Source organism: Colius striatus, chromosome W (assembly GCF_028858725.1).
Source record: "Colius striatus isolate bColStr4 chromosome W, bColStr4.1.hap1, whole genome shotgun sequence".
NCBI lineage: Eukaryota > Metazoa > Chordata > Aves > Coliiformes > Coliidae > Colius > Colius striatus.
The window spans coordinates 8,251,537-8,273,309 of NC_084789.1; the positions used below are offsets into that span (position 1 = coordinate 8,251,537).

At 44.1% G+C, this 21,773-nt stretch overlaps 1 pseudogene; it reads right to left on the reverse strand.

Annotated features, from left to right (window-relative positions):
- Positions 1-2,418: 2,418 nt before the first annotated feature.
- LOC133628598 (cyclin-dependent kinase 7-like) lies at positions 2,419-21,668 on the reverse strand (annotated as a pseudogene).
- Positions 21,669-21,773: the final 105 nt, after the last annotated feature.

Below are 21,773 nucleotides of genomic sequence, written 5' to 3' on the forward strand. Positions count from 1 at the left end.
ATCTTGATCCAAATAATTTCATCGTAAGATACAGGAATGTGAGGTTTAAGCTTCTCCAATAGCAAAGAGTAAGAACTGTGAAAAAGGGCAGCTAAGAAATAATTCAGCTCTCTGTGATACACCATTCAGACTGTATCTAACAAGGAAAAGTAGCAAGACTCGTCTTGAGACATACATTCTTTAAAGGAGGCATCCGTTTTATTAAGAAACTTCAATGACAGTTCTATTCTATTCTATTCTATTCTATTCTATTCTATTCTATTCTCTGTTGTATTCTGTTGCATTCCATTCTGTTCCATTCTTTTTTTCTTTTTTTTTTTTCAATTTGGCAATAATATTGAGTTGTGAAAAGTGGAGCAAAAGATTTAGAAAAGTTTAAAAGATTTTGCTAAAGTTCATACTTTTAATCAATCTCCTGCACTCAAAGGTATAAATTCTGTTTCACAGACCTGGTTCCAATGGTAACTGAAAACTTGTGTGTGACCTATAAATATTATCACAAACAGTAACAGTATTTGACAAATGGTCTAATCACTACAGTGTAGATCAACACATTTTTTCTTTGCTGTAATAAAGTGTCTCTTCTTAGAAAGCATATGGATTTATACTTTTCCAAATTTATACAATATCTCAGAAACATGCTGACCGTGTTTTAGTCTAAAAAAGTGGAAATATTTCACAAGATAAATATCCATATTTTTTTTACAATATGTCTGCACAAGTTGCACATTATTTTCAAGAGTTTAAGCATTTACAGGTTTTTGTCTTTTTTTGGGACAGCTGTCTTGTTCAAAAACAAGTTTAGCATCCCTTCCATCAAAAAAGGCACACAAGACAATATCAGAAGCCAGTCTGTGGCAAAAAGGCTTATATAAAACCTTATAATAGTGTTTCTCAGTTGCCATTGGTATAGCAACTGTATACAAATCTCAGAGAACCTCATTATGAACATTCCTCCTGAAGCATAATGTATGTAAAGTGGAAAAAGAAAATACACTTTCTGGAATAAGCAATTTCCATAATTAAAAAATGAACTCCACTAGGACTTTTCACATTCGCCATTTAAATCCTCAGGCCATTTAGCAACAACTAGTGAAATTACTAATACATTATTGGAACTGAGCACTGATGCAGAATTCTGCGTGAAGTTGAGGAAAGACACTTTATGTGATCTATCAATATCTTAAAAATTTGAAATATTTTTTGTTTCAAGTGAAACTAAAATTAACTAAAAAAATCAAATTGTACCAATTATCCTTGTGAGTGTCTCAGCAGGTTTCTCAGAAATTGTTAATTTATTTACAAAAATCCAACCCTAATAACTTACTAGGCTTTTTTTTTTTTTTAATTTCTAATTCCAGAACAATGGAATTTGAATTATGTATATTTCTATGATTTGAAAAACTCAAATTAAACTGATTTTTGTCTTATTTGCATAATGAACCCTTAATTCATAGAATCATAGAATGGTAGGGGTTGGAAGGCACCTTTAGAGATCATCTAGTCCAACCGCCCTGCAGAAGCAGGTTCACCTAGATCAGGTTGCATAGGAACATGTCCAGGCGAGTCTTGAACACCTCCAAGGAAGGAGCCTCCACAACCCCTCTGGGCAGCCTGTTCCACTGCTCCGTCACCCTCACAGTGAAATAGTTTTTTCTTATATTTAAGTCAAACTTTTTGTGCTCCAGCTTCATCCCATTACCCCTTGTCCTGTTGCTAGATACAGTAGAAAAAAGGGATGTCCCAAACTCCTGACACCCACCCTTTAGATATTTCTAAATGTTAGTAAGATCTCCCCTCAATCTCCTCTTCTCCAGACTAAACAGCCCCAGTTCCCGCAGCCTTTCCTCATATGAAAGATGCTCCAGTCCCCTGATCATCTTGGTGGCCCTGCGCTGGACTCTCTCCAGCACTTCCCTGTCCCTCTTGAGCTGAGGAGCCCAGAACTGGACACAGGACTCCAGATGAGGCCTCATCAATCTACGCAGGCTCTTTTACCTTTTCTCTGATCCCTTCCTCGTTCCGCCAGGAGGAGGAAGAGTCGTAGTTTTTTTCCCTTTTCCCAGCTCGGCAAAACCACAACACCGGGGAAAAAGATATGCTACGTTAAGTCTTAAGGTTCAAGTGTTAGGTGACTGAATTATGAATGTCAAATATAATGACTGTTTGAAGGCCATGACTCTCAGACCTTTAAGTTGTCTCCCTTTGCACTACACTAGAAATGGCAATGATCAGTCAGAGTTTTCTCTATAAAACACTGGAAATATATTTCTAGTATTTCATATAAAGAACTATATGACATTTCATTTCAAACCTGGCTTACTGGCTTCAAAACACATTTGTCTGATATTAACATTATGTTAATGAACATTAGAACATAATGCAAGTGCACTATATCTGAGTATCCAAAGCCCTAGTTCAATGATTAAATGTGAATAAGCCTTGCAGAAGATTGAGCAAATCATCATCAGCTGCACTGAAGATATGTTGAAGTGGCATCTCAGGGAAAGACCTAAATGTGACAATCTGGAAGTCTCATCATCCCCTACAAAGACCAAAAATGGAATGTATGTTTTTCTAGTTAGAAAGAGCTCAGCTTTTCACAGAAAGGGAACTTCATATGGCTGTCTTTCAGCAGAAGCCAATTATCTTTTGAATCACCTTCCTAATACTTAGTCACTAACAAAATAAATGTAGGAATAGTGGGCAACAAAGAGTTTTTATTTTAATAACTGTTATAGTTGTTCCACACTTTCCCTTTCCAAGTGATCTGTCCTTCCCTTGCTTTAACGCTGACTAGTCCAAAAAGAAAAACTGCTAACAAAGAAAGGAAGTATGAAAGAACTTTAGAGTGGGTGCAGACAAATGAAGTAAAACTTTTTTTCTTTTGTGAACTGACACGGTGGAAGAGACAATGTTCAAAACAGAGCCAGTCTGCATTTTATCCAAGTTAATAATACAGTCATCCTCCTCCAAGTTAGCTGATCATCATGAGTGTTTTGAGCTACTTTTGAAATGTACAGATGATGCTTTTTCTCTGGGGAGTCGTAGAAGGGAAGGAAAATATGCCAGGCAGTTAAACAACAGATTGTGTACTTTTTTCTCTTATAAGAAATCAATCCCATTGTATTAAAATTCTATAATAAGAATGATCTTGTAACAGACAATTATGCAAATATAGTATTTTAATAGTGGTAAATATTTTAAAACTCTTAGTCACCATGGTCCAGCAACAGCAATACATAAAGCTTTATATACTGACCAAGAAGACTAAGAAGGAAATATTTGGTTTGATTTGGATCCAAGCAATGATATATCAAATTCTTGAAGCCCAACCAGGCTTATGAATTCCATCAATTATGGAAACTCAGTATGATACTAATGGAGGCGTTGCAACTATCTCTACTTGCCCTTTCACAAACATAAACATAGTCAAATTAAGCAAGTACTATCACAGATCTTTTACTGTTTATTACTTAGCCTGGCTTGCAAATATGAGGAGGGAATACTATCCAAATTTCAGAATCAGAAGCCCAGATCCTCACTTTAGGATTTGGAATCTGAGTACAAATTCCACCAGAAAATACAGACTCTGTCTTTTGGGCATCAACAGCTTATGTTAAAAGAGAAGTGCCCCGAGATGACTGAGGACCCTGGCTATTCCCTGGCCAGTCCCACAGATTTAGAACTGAGCATAGCTAGGTTGGTTATCAGCCATGCTTTAGATGTAGGCCCTGTGGCAGATGAAGATCTATCATTATCCCATTGAGATATGGTGGTGGCTACTAGTCAAAAAGAGTCCCCTCACAGGACAATTAACATCAATATGCACTGACCTTACAGGTGCCGCACCCAACCCCACATGGTCCCTGGTATTACAAAAGGTAATTTCTACTGTGCCTGTTCTGTTATCTTCCCATTTCCTTAAAGATGTGGCTATTGTTACCACCAAACTCTGCTGTGTCACCATAAGTTAAAAAACCCTATTCCTTTGTGAAAGGGTCCTTACCCAAAACAGCTTGAAGCATGAAAAACCCATTTGGCCCTTGACATTGCCAAATAGGCAATACACAGCGCCAGCATCAGTGTTACTGGCTCTCAGTGTTACTACCAACAGCCCTTCCCCCTTACTGCAGTAGTCTGCGGGTTCACAGGACCACTCATAGCTCTTCCTGTAGTCACAGCCAAGTATGACTTCCCTAACAGCCCAAGAACCTGCTGTTTTGGGAGATTCTGACTTCTCAGATACGAATCTTCTCAGAAGCCAAACCTTCCATGATGGTCAAGGCAAGGTATCTTGTCACTTCTGAACCAAACCACCTGCTAGTTCCAATAAGTACCTCCCCTACCTCCAATGACCCATGTTGTTAATTTAGAGCAGCACCCTGTAAAACCATGAGCCCCAAACCCCATCACCTCCCTCCCTTCTCACAGAACTGGAAGAATAGGAAGTAGTCACTCACACCCACATCCTGTTTAGCAGCCCCATCTGGCCAGTGGGCAAACCCAACAAACAGGTCTTGGCATCTGTCCGTTTACTATAATAGCATACATTCTGCCTCCTCTCTGCTTAATGCAACAGTCCCAAAAACTGCTGAAGTATTCAACACCATTTGCCTTGCTTCCTATGGATGGCAGTTTTGGACATTAAAGATACTTTCTTCCAGTCCCCCATCCACTCAAATGACCAAGGTCACTTTACTTTTACATAGAATAGCATTCAGTACACCTTTACTCATTTACCTCAACATTATCACCATGAACATACCCTCACTCATGGTCTCTTCACCTTAGCTGAAACTTCTTTCACTCCTGATCTCTCTTGCTGCCAGCATACCAATGACATTCTCCTGGGCAGACCTACACATGAATCTGTTGCACAAGGTATGATCCTCATAGTTTAAGCTCTGAAATAACACTGGGATCTTTCCACTCCTCCCTGTAAATGCCAGTGTCCTGCTCAGAATGCACAAGTCTTCTTGTGTTCCAGTAACAAAAGTATTCCCAAAACTGTCTTGCAATCTCTTTTATCTTTACCAACACTCTCCTCAAAACACAACCTCCACAGTTATTAGGCACTCTATAAATTTCAGCATGCCCACGTCTCTGATCAGTCAGCTAGTCCATTCTCTGTATTCTTTGCTGCAACATTTCACCTGGGACTGGAACACGAGTCATCAACAAAATCACAGAATCTCAGAATCGTACGGGTTGGAAGGGACCTCGAGAGATCATCTAGTTCAATCCTCCCTGCCAGAGTAGGACCACCTAGAGTAGGTCACACAGGAACTCATCCAGGTAGGTTTTGAATGTCCTCAGAGAAGGAGACTCAACAATCCATCTGGGCAGCCCGTTCCAGTGCTCCCTCACCTGAACAGGGAAGAAATTCTTCCGTGTATTTCTTTGGAACCTCTTATGTTCCAGTTTATACCCATTGCCCCTTGTCCTATTGTCGTGGTTTGGCCCAGCTAGCAAAGTAGCACCACGACAGTCTCTTGCTTGGTGCCCCCATTCACCCCTACCCTCGTTAGGACGGCGGAGGCCCCAGCGAAATGGGAGGAAAAAGATAAGCAAGGTTGTTGTGGATTAAGACAAGGGCAGGGAGGGCTCGCTGCCAATTACGGTTCTGGGCAAAACAGACTCCAGTACTCGATTTAGAGAGGAAAGTAGGAAAGTTTATGCTATAAGAAACAGAACGGAATAAAAGCAAAAAAGGGAGTAGGATGATGAGAAAATTACAACCAGCACTTTAGGATCTCCCTCCTCCATCCCTCCTTTCTTCCCGGGCCCAGCTCACTGCTCCCCATATCTCCCCCTCCTCCCCCCTCAACGGCTCAGGGGGTCGGGGAATGGGGGATGTAGTCAGTCTCTCACAGATGGGCTCTGCCGCTTCTCTCTTCTCAGATGAGGACAACTCCTGGCATTCTTCCCCTGCTCCAACACGGGGTTCCTCCCCCGGAACACAGTCCTTTATGAACTTCTCTGGTGTGGGTTGTTCCCAGCAGCTGCGGCTTCTGCCGATACAGGTTCCCTCACACAGGACGCAATCCTTGGTGAATATCTCTGGCGTGGATTCTTCGCCACGGTTGCAGTTTCTGCAGTTACAGGGTCCCTCTCTCGGGACAAAGTCTCTTCTGGGCATAAGTTTAATGAGCTGCTTTGTCGTGGGTTCCTTCCCACAGTTACCTCCGGCCATAGTTTTAAAGAAGAAAATCACTGCGCCTGGCTCGGAGTCTGTAGTGAAGTGATCGGGTCCCTTCCACGGGACATGGCCTCCTCTGGCCATAGTCACTGTCCCTGGCTCGGGGCCTTTAATGAAGTGAATCGCTGCCCCTGGTCCGGGGCCAGCTGTAGCAACATGAGTCTCTGCCCCTGATACGGGATCATTATCAAAATGAGTCTCTACTGTTGATGCAGGGTTTTTAAAGAAGTGAAAATAAATCTCAGCTTCAACAGTCCTCTTTGTAGAAATGCAGGGGAGTCTCTGCTCCAGCACGCCTCCTCCTCTCTTTCCTCACTGATCTTGGAGTCCGCATGGTTGTTTCTCTCACTGTACCTACTCCTTGCACCACCACCAGCCAGAAGAAAAAGAAGGGACAGAAGAAGGAAGAAACAGGAAGAACTCTCCTCTTCCGGCTTCTTCTTAAAAAGTGATCGTGGCGGCGTCTAATTGGCTCAGCCCCAGCAGTGGGTCTGACTCAGAGCTGGGGAGAGTTGCGAGCAACTTCTTACAGGAGCCATCTTTACAGACCCTTCCCCCTTACCAGAAATGGCTGTCATGTCAAACCATGACACCTATCATTGGACATGATTGAGAACAGCCTGGCTCCATACTCCTGATACCCATCCTTTACACATTTGTAAACATTAATGAGATCACCCCTCAGTCTCCAATTCTCCAAGTTAAAGAGCCTCAGCTCCCTCAGCCTTTCATCAGAAGGGAGATGTTCCATCTTTGTGGCCCTGCGCTGAACTCTCTCCAGCAGCTCCCTGTCCTTCTTGAACTGAGGGGCCCAGAACTGGACACAATATTCCAGATGAGGCCTCACGAGGGCAGAGTACAGGAGGAGGAGAACCTCTCTCGACCTACTGCCCACAGCCCTTCTAGTCCACCCCAGGATGTCATTGGCCTTCTTGGCCACGAGGGCACATTGCTGGCCCTCATGGTCATCCTGCTGTCCACCAGGACCCCCAGGTCCCTTTCCCCTACACTACTCTCTGAGTTCATTCCCCAGTCTGTACTGGTACATGGGGTTATTCTTCCCCAGATGCAAGACTCTACACTTGCCCTTGTTGAATTTCATTAGATTTCTCTTTGCCCAACTCTCCAGCCAGTCCAGGTCTCGTTGAATGTCAGCACAGCCTTCTGATGTGTCGTGGTTTGGCCCAGCTAGCACAGCAGCACCACGACAGTCTCTCGCTCGGTGCCCCCATTCACCCCCACTCTCGTTAAGATGGCGGAGGACCCAGCAAAATGGGAGTAAAAAGATAAGCAAGATTGTTGTGGATTGAGACAAGGGCAGGGAGGGCTCGCTGCCAATTATGGTTCTGGGCAAAACAGACTCTAGTACTCGACTTAGAGAGGAAAGTAGGAAAGTTTATTCTACAAGAAACAGAACGGAATAAAAGTAAAAAAAAAGGGAGTAGGATGATGAGAAAATTACAACCAGCACTTTAAGATCTCCCTCCCCCATCCCTCCTTTCTTCCCGGGCCCAGCTCACTGCTCCCCATATCTCTACCTCCTCCCCCTCCAACGGCTCAGGGGGGCAGGGAGTGGGGAATGTGGTCAGTCTCTCACAGATGGGCTCTGCCGCTTCTGTCTTCTCAGATGAGGACGACTCCTGGCATTCTTCCCCTGCTCCAACACGGGGTTCCTCCCCCAGAACACAGTCCTTAACAAACTTCTCTGGTGTGGGTTGTTCCCAGCAGCTGCGGCTTCTGCCGATACAGGGTCCCTCACACGGGACGCAGTCCTTGGTGAATATCTCTGGCGTGGATTCTTCACCACGGTTGCGGTTTCTGCAGTTGCAGAGTCCCCCTCTCGGGACAAGGCCTCTTCTGGGCATAAGTTTAATGAGCTGCTTTGTCGTGGGTTCCTCCCCGCAGTTACAGCTGTGGATATTGGGTCCCTTCCTCAGGACACGGCCTGCTCCGGCCACAGTGATAAAGGGCCCCTCCTTCGGGACAAGGCCTCCTCTGGCCAAAATCACTGTCCCTGGCTCGGGGCCTTTAATGAAGTGAATCGCTGCCCCTGGTCCGGGGTCAGCTTTAGCAAAATGAGTCTCTGCCCCTGATACGGGCTCATTATCAAAATGAGTCTCTACTGCTGATGCGGGGTCTTTAAAGAAATGAAAAAAAATCTCAGCTTCACCAGTTCTCTCCATAGAATGCAGGGGAGTCTCCGCTCCAGCACACCTCTTCCTCTCTTTCATCACTGACCTTGGAGTCCGCATGGTTGTTTCTCTCACCGTTCCTACTCCGTGCACCACCACCAGCCAGAAGAAAGATGAAGGGGCAGAAGAAGAAAAGAAAATGGAGGAAGAAACCTCCCCTTCCGGCTTCTTCTCAAAAAAGTGATCGTGGAGGCGTCTAATTGGCTCAGCCCCAGAAGTGGGTCTGGCTCTGAGCTGGGCAGGGTTGCGAGCAACTTCTTACAGGAGCCATCTTTACAGCCCCTTCCCCCTTACCCGAAAAGGCTATCATGTCAAACCATGACATGGTGTATCAGCCATTCCCCCCAGTTTAGTATCATCAGCAAACTTGCTGACAGTGCCCTCTGTTCCCTCATCAAGGTCATTAATGAATATTGATATATTGAACAGTACTGGTCCCAGCACCAACCCCTGAGGGACTCGACACGATACAGGTCTCCAACTAGTCCTTGCCCCATTGACCACAACTCTCTGACCTCTTCCCTTCAACCAGTTAACAATCCACCTCACTACCTGACCATCCAGCCCACACCTTCTCAGATTTGCTGTGAGGCTGCTGTGGGAGACGGTGTCAAGTGCTTTACTGAAATCAAGATAAACCACATCCACTGCATTGCCACCATCTATCCACCTGGTGACATCTTCATAAAAGGCTGTCAGGTTGGTCAAACATGACTTCCCCTTGGTAAAACCATGTTGACTGCTCCTAATGACCCTCTTGTCCTTTAAATGCCTGGAGACAGCACTCAGGATAAATTGTTCCATCACCTTTCCAGGGATGGAGGTGAGGCTGACAGGTCTGTAGTTACCCAGTTCTTCCTTCTTGCCATTTTTGAAGGCTGCAGTGACATTTGTTCTCCTCCAGCCCTCAGGCACTTCTCCTGTTCTCCACAACTTACTAAAGATGATGGAGAGTGGTTTAGCAATGACTTCTGCCAGCTCCCTCAGTACCTGCGGGTGCATCCCATCGGGGCCCATGGATCATCCAGATTGCTCAACTGATCCTTGACCCAGTCCTCATCAACCAAACAAAACTCCTCCTTTAGCTTGACTTCCTCGGGAGTCTGGGGCTCCTGAGAACAGTCTCCAGCAGTATAGACAGAGGCAAAGAAGGCATTCAGTAACTCTGCCTTCTCTGTATCCTCTGTCACCAGGGCACCTGCCTCATTCAACAGTGGGCTTACATTGCCTCTAGCGTTAGTTTTATCCACAATGTATTTGAAGAAGCCCTTCTTGTCGTCCTTGACCTCCCTTGCAAGGCCCAACTTCAATGAGGCTTTAGCTTTCTTGGTTGCCTCCCTACATCCTCTGACAACTGCCTTATATTCATCCCAAGTGACCATCCCTTCCTTCCATGATCTATAGACTCTCTTCTTCCACTTGAGTTTGCCCAACAGTTCCCTATTTAAGCATGTGGGTCTCCTGGCTCCCTTTCTTGATTTCTTACCAGCTGGGATGCTCTGATCCTGAGCCTGGAAGAAGTGATCTTTGAATAGAGACCAACTATCTTGGGTCCTTTTATTCTCTAATACCCTGTCCCACGACATGTCCCCTAGTAATTGCTTGAAAAGGTCAAAGTTGGCCCTGCTAAAGTCCAGAGTTACGATCCTGCTTGGTTCCTACCACCACAGGTTTTAATCCTTCTCCTTCAACAGTATCAATAGTTAGGACCCCTCAGCCCTACTGGCAGAGTTGAACTCAGGATTCAGGGGAGCGGAAATGGTGCCTGGTGGGATCTGTTCCAGGAAAGAACATCTAAGGACCCTGCTCCTAAATGAAACCATCTTGGTATCAGGAGGTGGCAAGATGCATAACCCTCATATTGTGAGCAGGATCATACTTTAATTGCTACCTTTTCTGACAAAGTCCTTGGGGATTGTCTCCTTACACTTAGGGTTTTACATCATATTCTTCATGACATCCTTCACAACATTCCTTTCCCTGAAGGATTAATTCAATCCATTGCCACTCAACATTTGATTCCTGGTTTCCTTTTCATCACTGATGGAACTGAACCTTTGGGCCCCAACCCTTGTATTCTCACCCGCCTCACCTTTACCCATTCCTGTAGCAGATTTGCCAATTACCCAAGTCCCTCCTTTCACCACCCAGCAGGAGGATGCCTGGTTTACTGACGGCTCAGCAATCCTTTGCAGTAATGCCTGGTTTGGGCGTGACACCACTATCTATACCACTGATGGCCAAATCATTATGGACAATTGCCATAGTACTGCCCAGACAGCTAAAATTCCTGGCCCTTTGCTTACTCTGCCCATACTGTCGGACCCCTGAGCTGCTGTTCTAGCTGCATCTGGTGGCTTTTCCATGCTCCTTCTGCGCTCTTACTACAGAAATTAGGGGCTACCTTCTTTAGGAAGATATTTGCACACTTTGGCTGCTCACCCCATGGCTGAGGCTAGGTGGAACGACTGAGCTGAAGCCACTGTTGCAATCAGTGGGGTAGAACTGATAGGGGACACCAGCATCCATGATCAGCTGATAGCAGCATAATAACAGCAGATGAAACTGAGGAAACCTTAGCCCAAACCCACAACTTGGAATGTGGAACCACCAAGGTAGCTTACTGGTTGCATGAGCACTGTTACAATTTCAGCCCAGGTTGCAGCACACTGGAACACATCTTCAAATGTAGTAAACTGAATGTATTCAAACCATACTGACAAACCCAAAAACCTGGCTTATGGAACCTGTTGTGGTTTTGCCCAGTCAGCAATGAAGCACCACAACAGTCTCTTGCTCACTGCCCCTCATCCACCCCCACCCTCCTTAGGATGGTGGAGACCACAGCGAGATGGGAGGAAAAAAAAAAAACAAGAATGTTGTGGATTGAGACAAGGGCAGGGAGGGCTCGCTGCCAATTACGATTCCGGGCAAAACAGACTCTAGTACTCGACTGAGAGAGGAAAGTAAGGAAAATTTATTCTACTGCCTACAAGAAACAGAACAGAACAAAACCCAAAAAAACAGGGCAGGATGATGAGGAAAATACAACCAGCACTTTAAGATACTTTTGGGAAGAGTACAGGAACTTTGCCACAGCATGCACGGGTGCAACCAGGAAGGCTAAAGCCCTTCTAGAATTAAATCTAGCCAGGAAAGTTAAGGAAAACAAGAAAGGGTTTTTCAGGTACATCGGCAGTAAAAGAAAAATTAGGGGGAATGTGGACCCGCTGCTAAACGCTGAGGGTGCCCTGGTGACCGAAGATGCAGAGGAGGCCGAACTACTGAATGCCTTCTTTGCTTCAGTCCTTACAGCCAAGGCCGGACCTCGGGAAGCCCAGTCCAGCAAGGAGAGTAGGATGGCCTGGACAGCAGAGGACTTGCCCTGGGTGGAAGGGGAAGAGGTTAAAGACTTGTTGGCCAAGCTTAAGGCTCATAAGTCAATAGGTCCTGATGGGATGCATCCTAGAGTGCTGAGGGAACTGGCTGATGTGATTGCTAATCTGCTCTCCATCAATCATGAACAATCATGGAGGACAGACGAGGTGCCTGAGGACTGGAGAAAGGCCAATGTCACTCCAGTTTTCAAAAAGGGAAAAAAGGAGGACCCAAAAAACTATAGGCCGGTCAGCCTCACCTCCATCTCTGGAAAGGTGATGGAACAACTCATCCTGAATGTTGTCACTAAATGCATGAAGAAAAAAATGGTTATCAGGGGGAGTCAATATGGATTCACCAAGGGAAAATCCTGTTTGACCAGCCTGATAGCCTTCTATGAGGGCATAACCGGCTGGCTAGATGAGGGAAGAGCAGCGGATGTCATCTACCTTGACTTCAGCAAGGCTTTTGACACTGTCTCCCAGAACATCCTCATCAGAAAGCTCAAGCAGTGTGGCTTGGATGAGGGGACAGTGAGGCGGATCGAGAGCTGGCTGAATGACAGAGCCCAGAGGGTGGTGATCAATGGCACAGAATCGAGTTGGAGGAGTGTGGCCAGTGGAGTTTCACAAGGATCGGTACGGGGGCCAGTCTTGTTCAACATCTTCATCAATGACCTGGATGAGGGGACAGAGTGTACCCTCAGCAAGTTTGCTGATGACACCAAACTGGGAGGACTGGCTGATTTCCCAGAAGGCTGTGCTGCCATTCAGTGGGATCTCGACCGGCTTGAGAGTTGGACAGAGAGGAACCTCATGAGGTGCAACAAGGACAAGTGCAGAGTCCTGCATCTGGGAAGGAACAACCCCATGCACCAGGACAGGCTGGGGATTGATCTGCTGGAGAGCAGCTCTGCAGAGAGAGACCTGGGAGTCCTGGTTGATAATAAACTAACCATGAGCCAGCAATGTGCCCTCGTGGCCAAGAAGGCCAATGGCATCCTGGGATGCATCAAGAAGAGTGTGGCCAGCAGGTCGAGGGAGGTTCTGCTCCCCCTCTATTCTGCCCTGATCAGGCCTCATCTGGAGTCCTGTGTTCAGTTCTGGGCTCACAAGTTCTTTTTCTTTTTCAATAGACAATTTTTTAATTAATTGCTCTTTTTTTCATTCAGGAATGTTAAGGTGAACTGATACATTTAGTTTATATTTTAAAAGTGACATTTTAAACAATCCTCTCTTTTACACTACTACCACGTCGGAGATATTCATCTGTGAGAGACTGACCATATCCCCCATTCCCTACCCCTATGAGCTGTTGAAGGGGGAGGAGGTAGAGATATCGGTAGCAGTGAGCTGAGCCCGGTTGTATTTTTCTCATCATCCTGCCCTGTTTTTTGCTTTTTGTTCTGTTCTGTTTCTTGTAGGCAGTAGAATAAACTTTCCTTACTTTCCTCTCTCAGTCGAGTACTAGAGTCTGTTTTGCCCAGAACCGTAATTGGCAGCGAGCCCTCCCTGCCCTTGTCTCAATCCACAATATCCTTGGTTATCTTTTTTCCTCCCATCTCGCTGGAGAGTGGGAGTGGATGGAGGGCAGTGAGCAAGAGACTGTTGTGGTGCCTCATTGCCTGCTGGGCAAAACCACAACAATCGACTGTTGAAGCAGGAACGGCAAACTTGAATAACCATTGTACCAGAGATCAGACAAATCTTGGAAAGTGTTTTAAAAAAAGCCAAACACTGTTGTCAGGAATTCCTTTTAGGATGACCTCCTACCATTAGGAGGATATGGAACATCCTACTACTTTACCCAGTTGTTATCCTTGAGTGGCTTCTTACTGGTTTTAACTGTCAATATTAAAGATCTGTACATGGCTTTTGGCCCACACTGTTCTGATTGTTACTTGCATACCACCTTACTGTCTTGTCTCAATGTAACAATCATTCCATGATCAGACTCCTCTCTACACCTGACCCTCCCAGTGAGATGGGTTCTGTCAACATCAGTCTTGGCCTTTTGCTGCCAGGGCAAGTCAACCACCCTTTCCCTCACACAGTCACATAAGCAAGAGGTGAAAATATGGGGCTAGTATTGCCTTATACAGTGTCTCCTCCATATGGTGACCACATATCTTACAGGGCTATAGATCTGTTTGGTAATTGTGCACTGCTTAAGGTAGCATCTGAGCACTGTTCACACAAAGGAAAACTGGCACAGAGGCGGAGCAGAGGTGGGATGTGTCAACTGGTTAGCAAGTCCAGAGAGTGCTTCCACAACTACAGAAGAGGACAGTCTGATCAGGAAATTCAGGACTCCTCATACCCATCAACTGGTCCAAGTTGCTCATCAGAAGTTATGCCCTGCTTCCTGTTAGTCTGCCTGATAACCATTGTTAGATAGGTCATTGTGTGGACTGACATTAAGTTTGTCCTGGTATTGCTAAATTACTGAATTTACTGTCATCTCAAAGATAACTGTACTACTAATTTGTATTTGTTACAGTAACATTACTCTGAGATAAACTGTTTATCCCTAAAGCTGTTGGTCTGGTGTTTCTTATTATATCCCAAAACTACAACTTACCCAGGCCAACTTAAATCCCTACAAGTTGTTCCTACTTCTGCAAGTGATTAAAGCCTTCTTCTGTTGGAGTGCCCAGTGTTTCAAATCAGCTAGTCAAGATCAGAGTCTCTGGGCAAAAAAGGAACCTGGAAGAAGGCAACAGCATTTGATTGAATTCAGTTCAGAACTTCAATTCTAGAGAGGAGCTTTGAGCTATCCATCATAATTGCAGGGTAAAACATCTCCGCATACCATCTGCCCACAAAGACGTACACTGAATATTAGAAGCTTTTTAGAGATGTCCAAATAGATTCAGGTGGTTTCTTGATATCGCTGACTTGATAGAGCACTAGATGATCTCTACAGGTCCCTTCCCAACCCTTACCATTCTATGATTCTATGAAATGTAAGATTAAACCACCACATCAACATAAAATAATTAAACACAGGAGAGGAAATATTTTACATCTCAGTTGCCAGTTTAAAGTCTGTTGGTCACAGTGATCTTCCCATCATCTGCTCCCTGAAGTAAGGTTTTATATATATTCAAATTTCACACAAGCAGTAGTTAGACCAATGAAATGGGATCACAGCATGAGGGAGAGCAGTGGCTCACTAGGATATAAGTCGGTGTCACATCTCATTTAAACTAAGCAGAACACAGAAAAGGGGATACTTGCCCAGTTCGACTTGTAGCTTATGCATCAGGCACACAATGCAAGAAAAAAGGGACTTTGTGATCAAAACAAAATTATGAAGAATTAGAGGCAGCAGTGAACTAAGTAGGACAGAAAGACCACAATGAACATCCCTACTAGGCAGTGTACTAAACTTTGGTGTTGTGAAAGCCCCCTGCTTTTGTAAAGCTCCCAGAAGATGTACTGTACCTCAATCTAGAACACTCAGGAAGAAAGAGGACAGATACATTTAAAACTATCACAGTGATAAAACTGAACCATAAGACATTTTCTGCTTTGTGAGAAACCAAAGAATCAACAGAATTCAACAATTTCTTATCTGCTTTCTGACTTTCTTTGAGTTTATCCAACTTTAGCGGGTCTAACTATGTACACATCACTGGAGCTGCTTAAACAGACACTGTACATTTACATTTCTGAACTGCTAACCAAATTACACCAGCACATCTATGCACGATAAATCAAGGCAAAAGACTTCGTTCAAGGTGTTTTCAGACAGACCAGTCCCCCAATCTGGTTCATAATATACAAACATTTAAAGTATGGTGCAAAAACCATGCAGAAGCCACTTAGTCATGAAAGATAAATTATACTGCAGGTTACTTGATGCTTTCAGCTCTGTCTGTGCCCTAACCCTCCACTCCTCACCTCACACTTTCATGTTGTCTCCAAAGAGATGGATAATAAATGGTCTACTTCAGTAAAACATACTTATGGACTGTTACGTCTGTGTACCGTACTCAGAAGTGGCATATGATTAGCCTGATGTTTACCTTCAGCTTCATTCTAGTATTGCCGACTAACCACAGCTTGGAAAAATATCAGTCTTCTGCTCATTACAAATATACCCACAATTAAGGCACTGGTGATAATTATTTACAGTTATTGAGGAACAATGTATATGGGACAGAGAATGCATATATCCATGATGTCACATTTCTAGAAGCATAGCAAATGCAAAATGATAGAAGGCTGTGTGAAAGGATAACACTCAGAAGGCTGGAAGAGTTATCTACTTGACTCTCCTCAAGCCAAGACTGTGAGTTTGTTGCAGTTATTTTACCCAATTGTTTTTAAAGATTTCTAACAATTGTGATGCTTATAGAAACTCAGTCTATTTCAAAACTACACTTTCCTTACAGTTAGCAAGCTTTGGGAAGTTCCTCCCCGCATCTCCTCTTCCTTTCCTAAATAGTCTAACTGCCTTCGCCTGCTGCTGTCAGCAAGTGAGAGGAAGTCCACATTTTAAGTAGTAATACACCAAAGAACAAACAAAAAGTGCTTACATTTGAGGACATCCTGAGGAGCAATTCAACTAAGATGCAATCAACAGCCCACATATCGACACCACCACCATACGTTCTAATGCCAAACAATAGTTCTGGGGCTCAGTATCACCTGAAAGAAAACACATTTGGGTACAAAAAAAAAAAAAGAAAATTCACCTAGCTTTGTTCATGTCTCAAACTACATCATAGCAATCCTACAAAGAGGATACTGCTCCTGCCTATATATTTTTCAGACGCCGAAGAGTTGCACTCTACCTTACAAAGTGCTTTGTTTAAGAAAGACTGAACAACATTGTGCATGCATCATCAGGGTCACATATAATCACAAATTAACTACAATTTCAACTCAGCTGATCAACAAGCAACAGAACTGCAGATGTGCAAATGAAAAAAGTAACAGGCGGGTTTGCATCTTATAAATCAAAAGTCTTTCAACTTTATGTTGAAGAAATGACAGAAAGACAGAATTCCTTCCAGCTTCCAAAAATCTCCATATCAACAGACCTAGGTAGAGACTAGTTTTATGCAAAATAAAGCTTGACAGCAGTTGTTTAGAACAGCTACCTCTACTGCCTAAGATCAATCAAGTTTAATGTAATGATCTGATACACGCTGTATTTGAAGCTACTGTAGCATTTCAGCTTTTTTAATAAAGGTTCTAAAACAAACCATATTTGCCTGAATAGTTTTAGCATCATAGCAGACAAAAGGAACACCTTGCTTATTTTGCAGTCTTGCTTTTTAAAGCATACCTTAAATAAGCATGCCATAAATAACATCAATAAATATTTTAATTGATTCAAGCTTTTGTCTCATAATAGGTAACATGACTAGCTACAAAAAAAGATTCTCAGGCTCATCATTAACAGAAAGTAACAGCTGTCCTGCTCTGAAAGCCATGCTTATTGACAGATACTTATTATTTCCATGTGTTTCAAGAGTATCATACCCTAGAACAATCCCCATGGATACATATTCTAGCAGTTCTTATGGAGACTTTGCTAAACAATGCTTTGTGTTTTCTTCATGAGGCTCCTGCCACTACAGCTATATCACATGAGCTAGATGTCAAACTTGGACCATATAGATTTGACATGACATATTTCAAGAGACACTGCAAAACAGCTACACAATCACTCTCTAAGAAACAAAACAGAACGTCTTACCTTGTTACTACCTGGTGTGTATAAACTCTATTTGGGCTTCCAAAAGATTTTTCTAAGCTAAAGTCAGCCAATCTTAAACCCCCATTTTCATCTAACAACAAATGATTTGGTTTAAGATCCTGTCAGTACAGAAAGCAAAGAATAAATTTTGTCAGTGTTGATAAAAAAGACATATAACAAACCTTCTGGCAGGTATGCCATAACAGTATTCTAAAATGCAGCAGGCTTTTGATTCTATCCTAAGTCTATATTCTGAGAAAAAAAAAAAAAAAAAAAACACAAAACCACAAGAGACCAGGTATTTCATCATACATGAAAATCATAGTAAAACATACCCATTTAAATATCATATGTAAGCTACAGAGTTTAAAAAATAACCTACTTCTTGATACGTTTTAGCTTTGCTGCAAGAACATCAGTTCTGCTGTAACTGCGTTGTTGCCAAATGAGTAATAAAAAGACTTTGCTAATGTTTCAAATAAACTGTACCACTTCCATGATTTCTACAGTTAATACAGCAACAGTGGGCTATGGGCTTACCTCTGAGTAGCAGCAAAGCATCCATACAGCCATTTGCTCACTCTGTTCTCATTTCATCTCCCAACCCTCAGCAGAACAGGGGAGAGAACAGGAAGAGCAAAAGCAAGAAAACTCTGGGAGCGATAAAGGCAGTTTAACAGGTGAAGGAAAGAGGAAAAAACCCAACCAAATAAGCAGTGAAATGGAAATGGTTGACCACCTTGCACAAGCAGACTGATGCCCAGCCAGTCTCCAAGCAATGAACACCTTGGAAGCAGAAAAACATCCCTTCTTTCTCTACCCTAGTTTTCACTGCTGAGCGTTATGCTGTATGGCATGAGATATCCCTCTGGCCTACTTGGGTCAGCTGTCCCAGCTGTGCCCCTCTCCGCTTCTTGCCCAGCCTACTTACTGGGTCAGAGTGGGAAAAAGAGAAAGCCTTTACAGTGCCCAAGCACTGTTCAGCAATAGCCAGAATTGGTGTGTTGTCAACACTCTTTTAGTCACAAATCCAAAACACAGTACCTTAGCACCTATTGTGAAGAAAGTTCAATCCACCCCAGTCAGACTCACTTCATAGTGCTAATCAAAATCATATAGAACTTGAGAAATTTTTATACAAATATCTAAATGATAAATAATCATAGAATCATAGAATGGTAGGGGTTGGAAGGGACCTCCAGAGACCATCTAGTCCAACCCCCCTGCAGAAGCAGGTCAACCTAGATCAGGTCGCATAGGAACATGTCCAGGCGAGTCTTGAAGACCTCCAAGGAAGGAGACTCCACAATCTCCCTGGGCAGCCTGTGCCACTGCTCCGGCACCCTCACAGTGAAATAGTTTTTCTTATATTTAAATGGAACTTTTTGTGCTCCAGCTTCATCCCATTACCCCTTGTCCTGTTGCTAGATACAATAGAAAAAAGGGGATGTCCCAACCTCCTGACACCCACCATTTAGATATTTGTAAATATTAATGAGATCTCCCCTCAGTCTCCTCTTTTCTAGACTAAACAGCCCCAGTTCCCGCAGCCTTTCCTCATATGAAAGATCTCTTAACATTTCTGGTACCGCTATTGTCTCTCCAAACAGCTAGCATGAATGCTTATGGATTAAGAACATTTGAACTTCAAAACTATCTTCATTAGACTCAGATTCTATCAAATATGACTTATGTTGCAGCATAAAAGCTGTCAAATTAGTACATACTTACCCTATGTAGAATCCAGTACTGGTGGAAATATTCTAATCCTTGAAGAGTCATCAGCCTATATGCCTTGATGTGAGACTGTGACAACACAATACTAGTATTCTTTATAATAACCTGTAAATTTACGGATATAAATTGAAAGCTTACTATGCAAGATCAACTTACTTTCATTCTTTCCGCTCAAAATTTATTTCATGCTTTAAGACAAAGTTCAAATTAGCAGTCACATATTCTCTACTGTTCTCACTCTTTTTCCAGAAAAATAAGTCTATTCTGGAGAACAGAAATTGAAGTAGACAATCCAGGATCCATGCAGGATACTACATCAACTTTGCATAACCAACAAGTGAGAGAAATGGGTGGAAAAATGAGTTTGTCATTTTATCTCATTTACAGGTTGATACTCAAACTTACAAGACAAAGATGTACACATAAAAAAGATAAGTGTCGATAAACTTGAACTCATTCTTGCTCTGTGCAACCTAAGCATCTAATCTTTTTAAATGCAATGGTTTCCTCTTCTATTTCCAAGAAGACCTGGACTATGCAAAATACTTTTTTTTTTTTTTTTTTTTACATTTTAATATATCCAGTAGCTTGGCATCTTTCAGATGATCTTTTTATTGTTTGCACAGTTTTTCGACTTTAGCCCACTTAAGAGCTAGCAAACTGTAGGGGAGGGGTTTTTTGGTGGGAATTTCTTGTTTGATTGGTTTTTTTTTTTCTTTCATTCAGGAATGTTAAGTTCAACAGATTCCTTTTGTTTATATTTGTAGTGGTTTTGCCAGGTTTTTTTTTTGGGGGGCAGGGGGAGCTACAGGGGTGGCTTCTTTAAACAAAGATCTGCCAGAAGCTTCTCCTGTAGCTGATAGGGCTAGGACCATTCAATTCTAAGATGGATCCAGAGTTGACCCAGGCCTGGCCAATTAGTGACTGAGGTAACGCCTCTGTGAATAACGAACCTATTTGAGAAGGGGAAGAAGTTGTGGTGCAGTTGCTAAACCGCAGCAGCAAGAGGGAGTGAGAATGTAGGAACATCTTCACAGACACCAAGGTCAGTGGAGAAGGAGGGGGAGGAGGGTGCTTAGGCCCTGAAAGAAAGACTCCCCTGTGACCTGTGGTGAAGACCATGGTGAGGCAGCTGGGCCCCTGCAGCCCATGGAGGCCAGCGGGGAGCAGAAATCCACTCGCAGCCCGTGGAGGAGCCCACGCCGGAGTAGGTGAATGCCTGAAGGAGGCTGTGACTGTGGGAAGCTCACCCTGGAGCAAGTTCCTGGCAGGACCTGGGAGTCTGTGGGGAGAGAGGAGCCCACGCCAGAGCAGGTTTGCTGTCAGCACTTGTGATCCTGTGAGGGACCCAGGCTGGAGCAGTCGGTACCTGAAGGACTGTTCTCCCAGTGGATGACCCACGCTGGGGCAGGGTGTGAGGAGCTGCCAGAGCAGTTCGTGAGGAACTGTATCCCATGGGAAGGACCCACGCTGGGGAAGTTCGTGAGGGACTGTCTCCCGTGGATGGTGGAGGCCCCAGCGAAATGGGAGGAAAAAGATAAGCAAGGTTGTTGTGGATTAAGACAAGGGCAGGGAGGGCTCGCTGCCAATTACGGTTCTGGGCAAAACAGACTCCAGTACTCGACCTAGAGAGGAAAGTAGGAAAGTTTATGCTATAAGAAACAGAACGGAATAAAAGCAAAAAAGGGAGTAGGATGATGAGAAAATTACAACCAGCACTTTAGGATCTCCCTTCTCCATCCCTCCTTTCTTCCCGGGCCCAGCTCACTGCTCCCCATATCTCTCCCTCCTTCCCCCTCAACGGCTCAGGAGGGCAGGGAATGGGGGATGAGGTCAGTCCCTCACAGATGGGCTCTGTCGCTTCTCTCTTCTCAGAGGAGGACGAGTCCTCTCATTCTTCCCGTGCTCTGATACAGGGTCCCGCACACGGGACACAGTCCTTTACGAACTTCTCTGGTATGGGTTCTTCCCAGCAGCTATGTCTTCTGCAGATACAGGGTCCCTCCCTTGGGACACGGCCTCCTCCGGCCATAGTTTTAATGAGCTGCTTTGGTGTGGGTTCTTCCCCACAGTTACAGCTTCTGCAGATACAGGATCCTTCCCATGGGACACGGTCTCCTCCGGCCATAGTCACCGCCCCTGGCACAGGGTCTTTAATGAAGAGAATCACTGCCCCTGGCTCGGGGTCTTCTTTAGATAAATGAGTCTCTGCCTTTGATGCAGGGTCTTTAGCAAAATGCAAACAAATCACAGCTTCACCAGTCCTCTCCATAGGATGCAGGGGAGTCTCTGCTCCAGCACACCTCCTCCTCTCTTTCCTCACTGACCTTGGAGTCCGCATGGTTGTTTCTTCTCTCAATGGTAGGGGTTGGAAGGGACCTCCAGAGACCATCTAGTCCAAGGCAGACCCGGGGAACCACAGGAGGAAGGATAGGAATAGTAGGCATGATCGTATTGACCAGGCAACTCTGTGCACGGACCAAAGTAAAAAAAACGGACTATTAAGTATTTCCTTGGTGGTCGGGGCATTCTGAGAGATTTCTGTGTGTAGA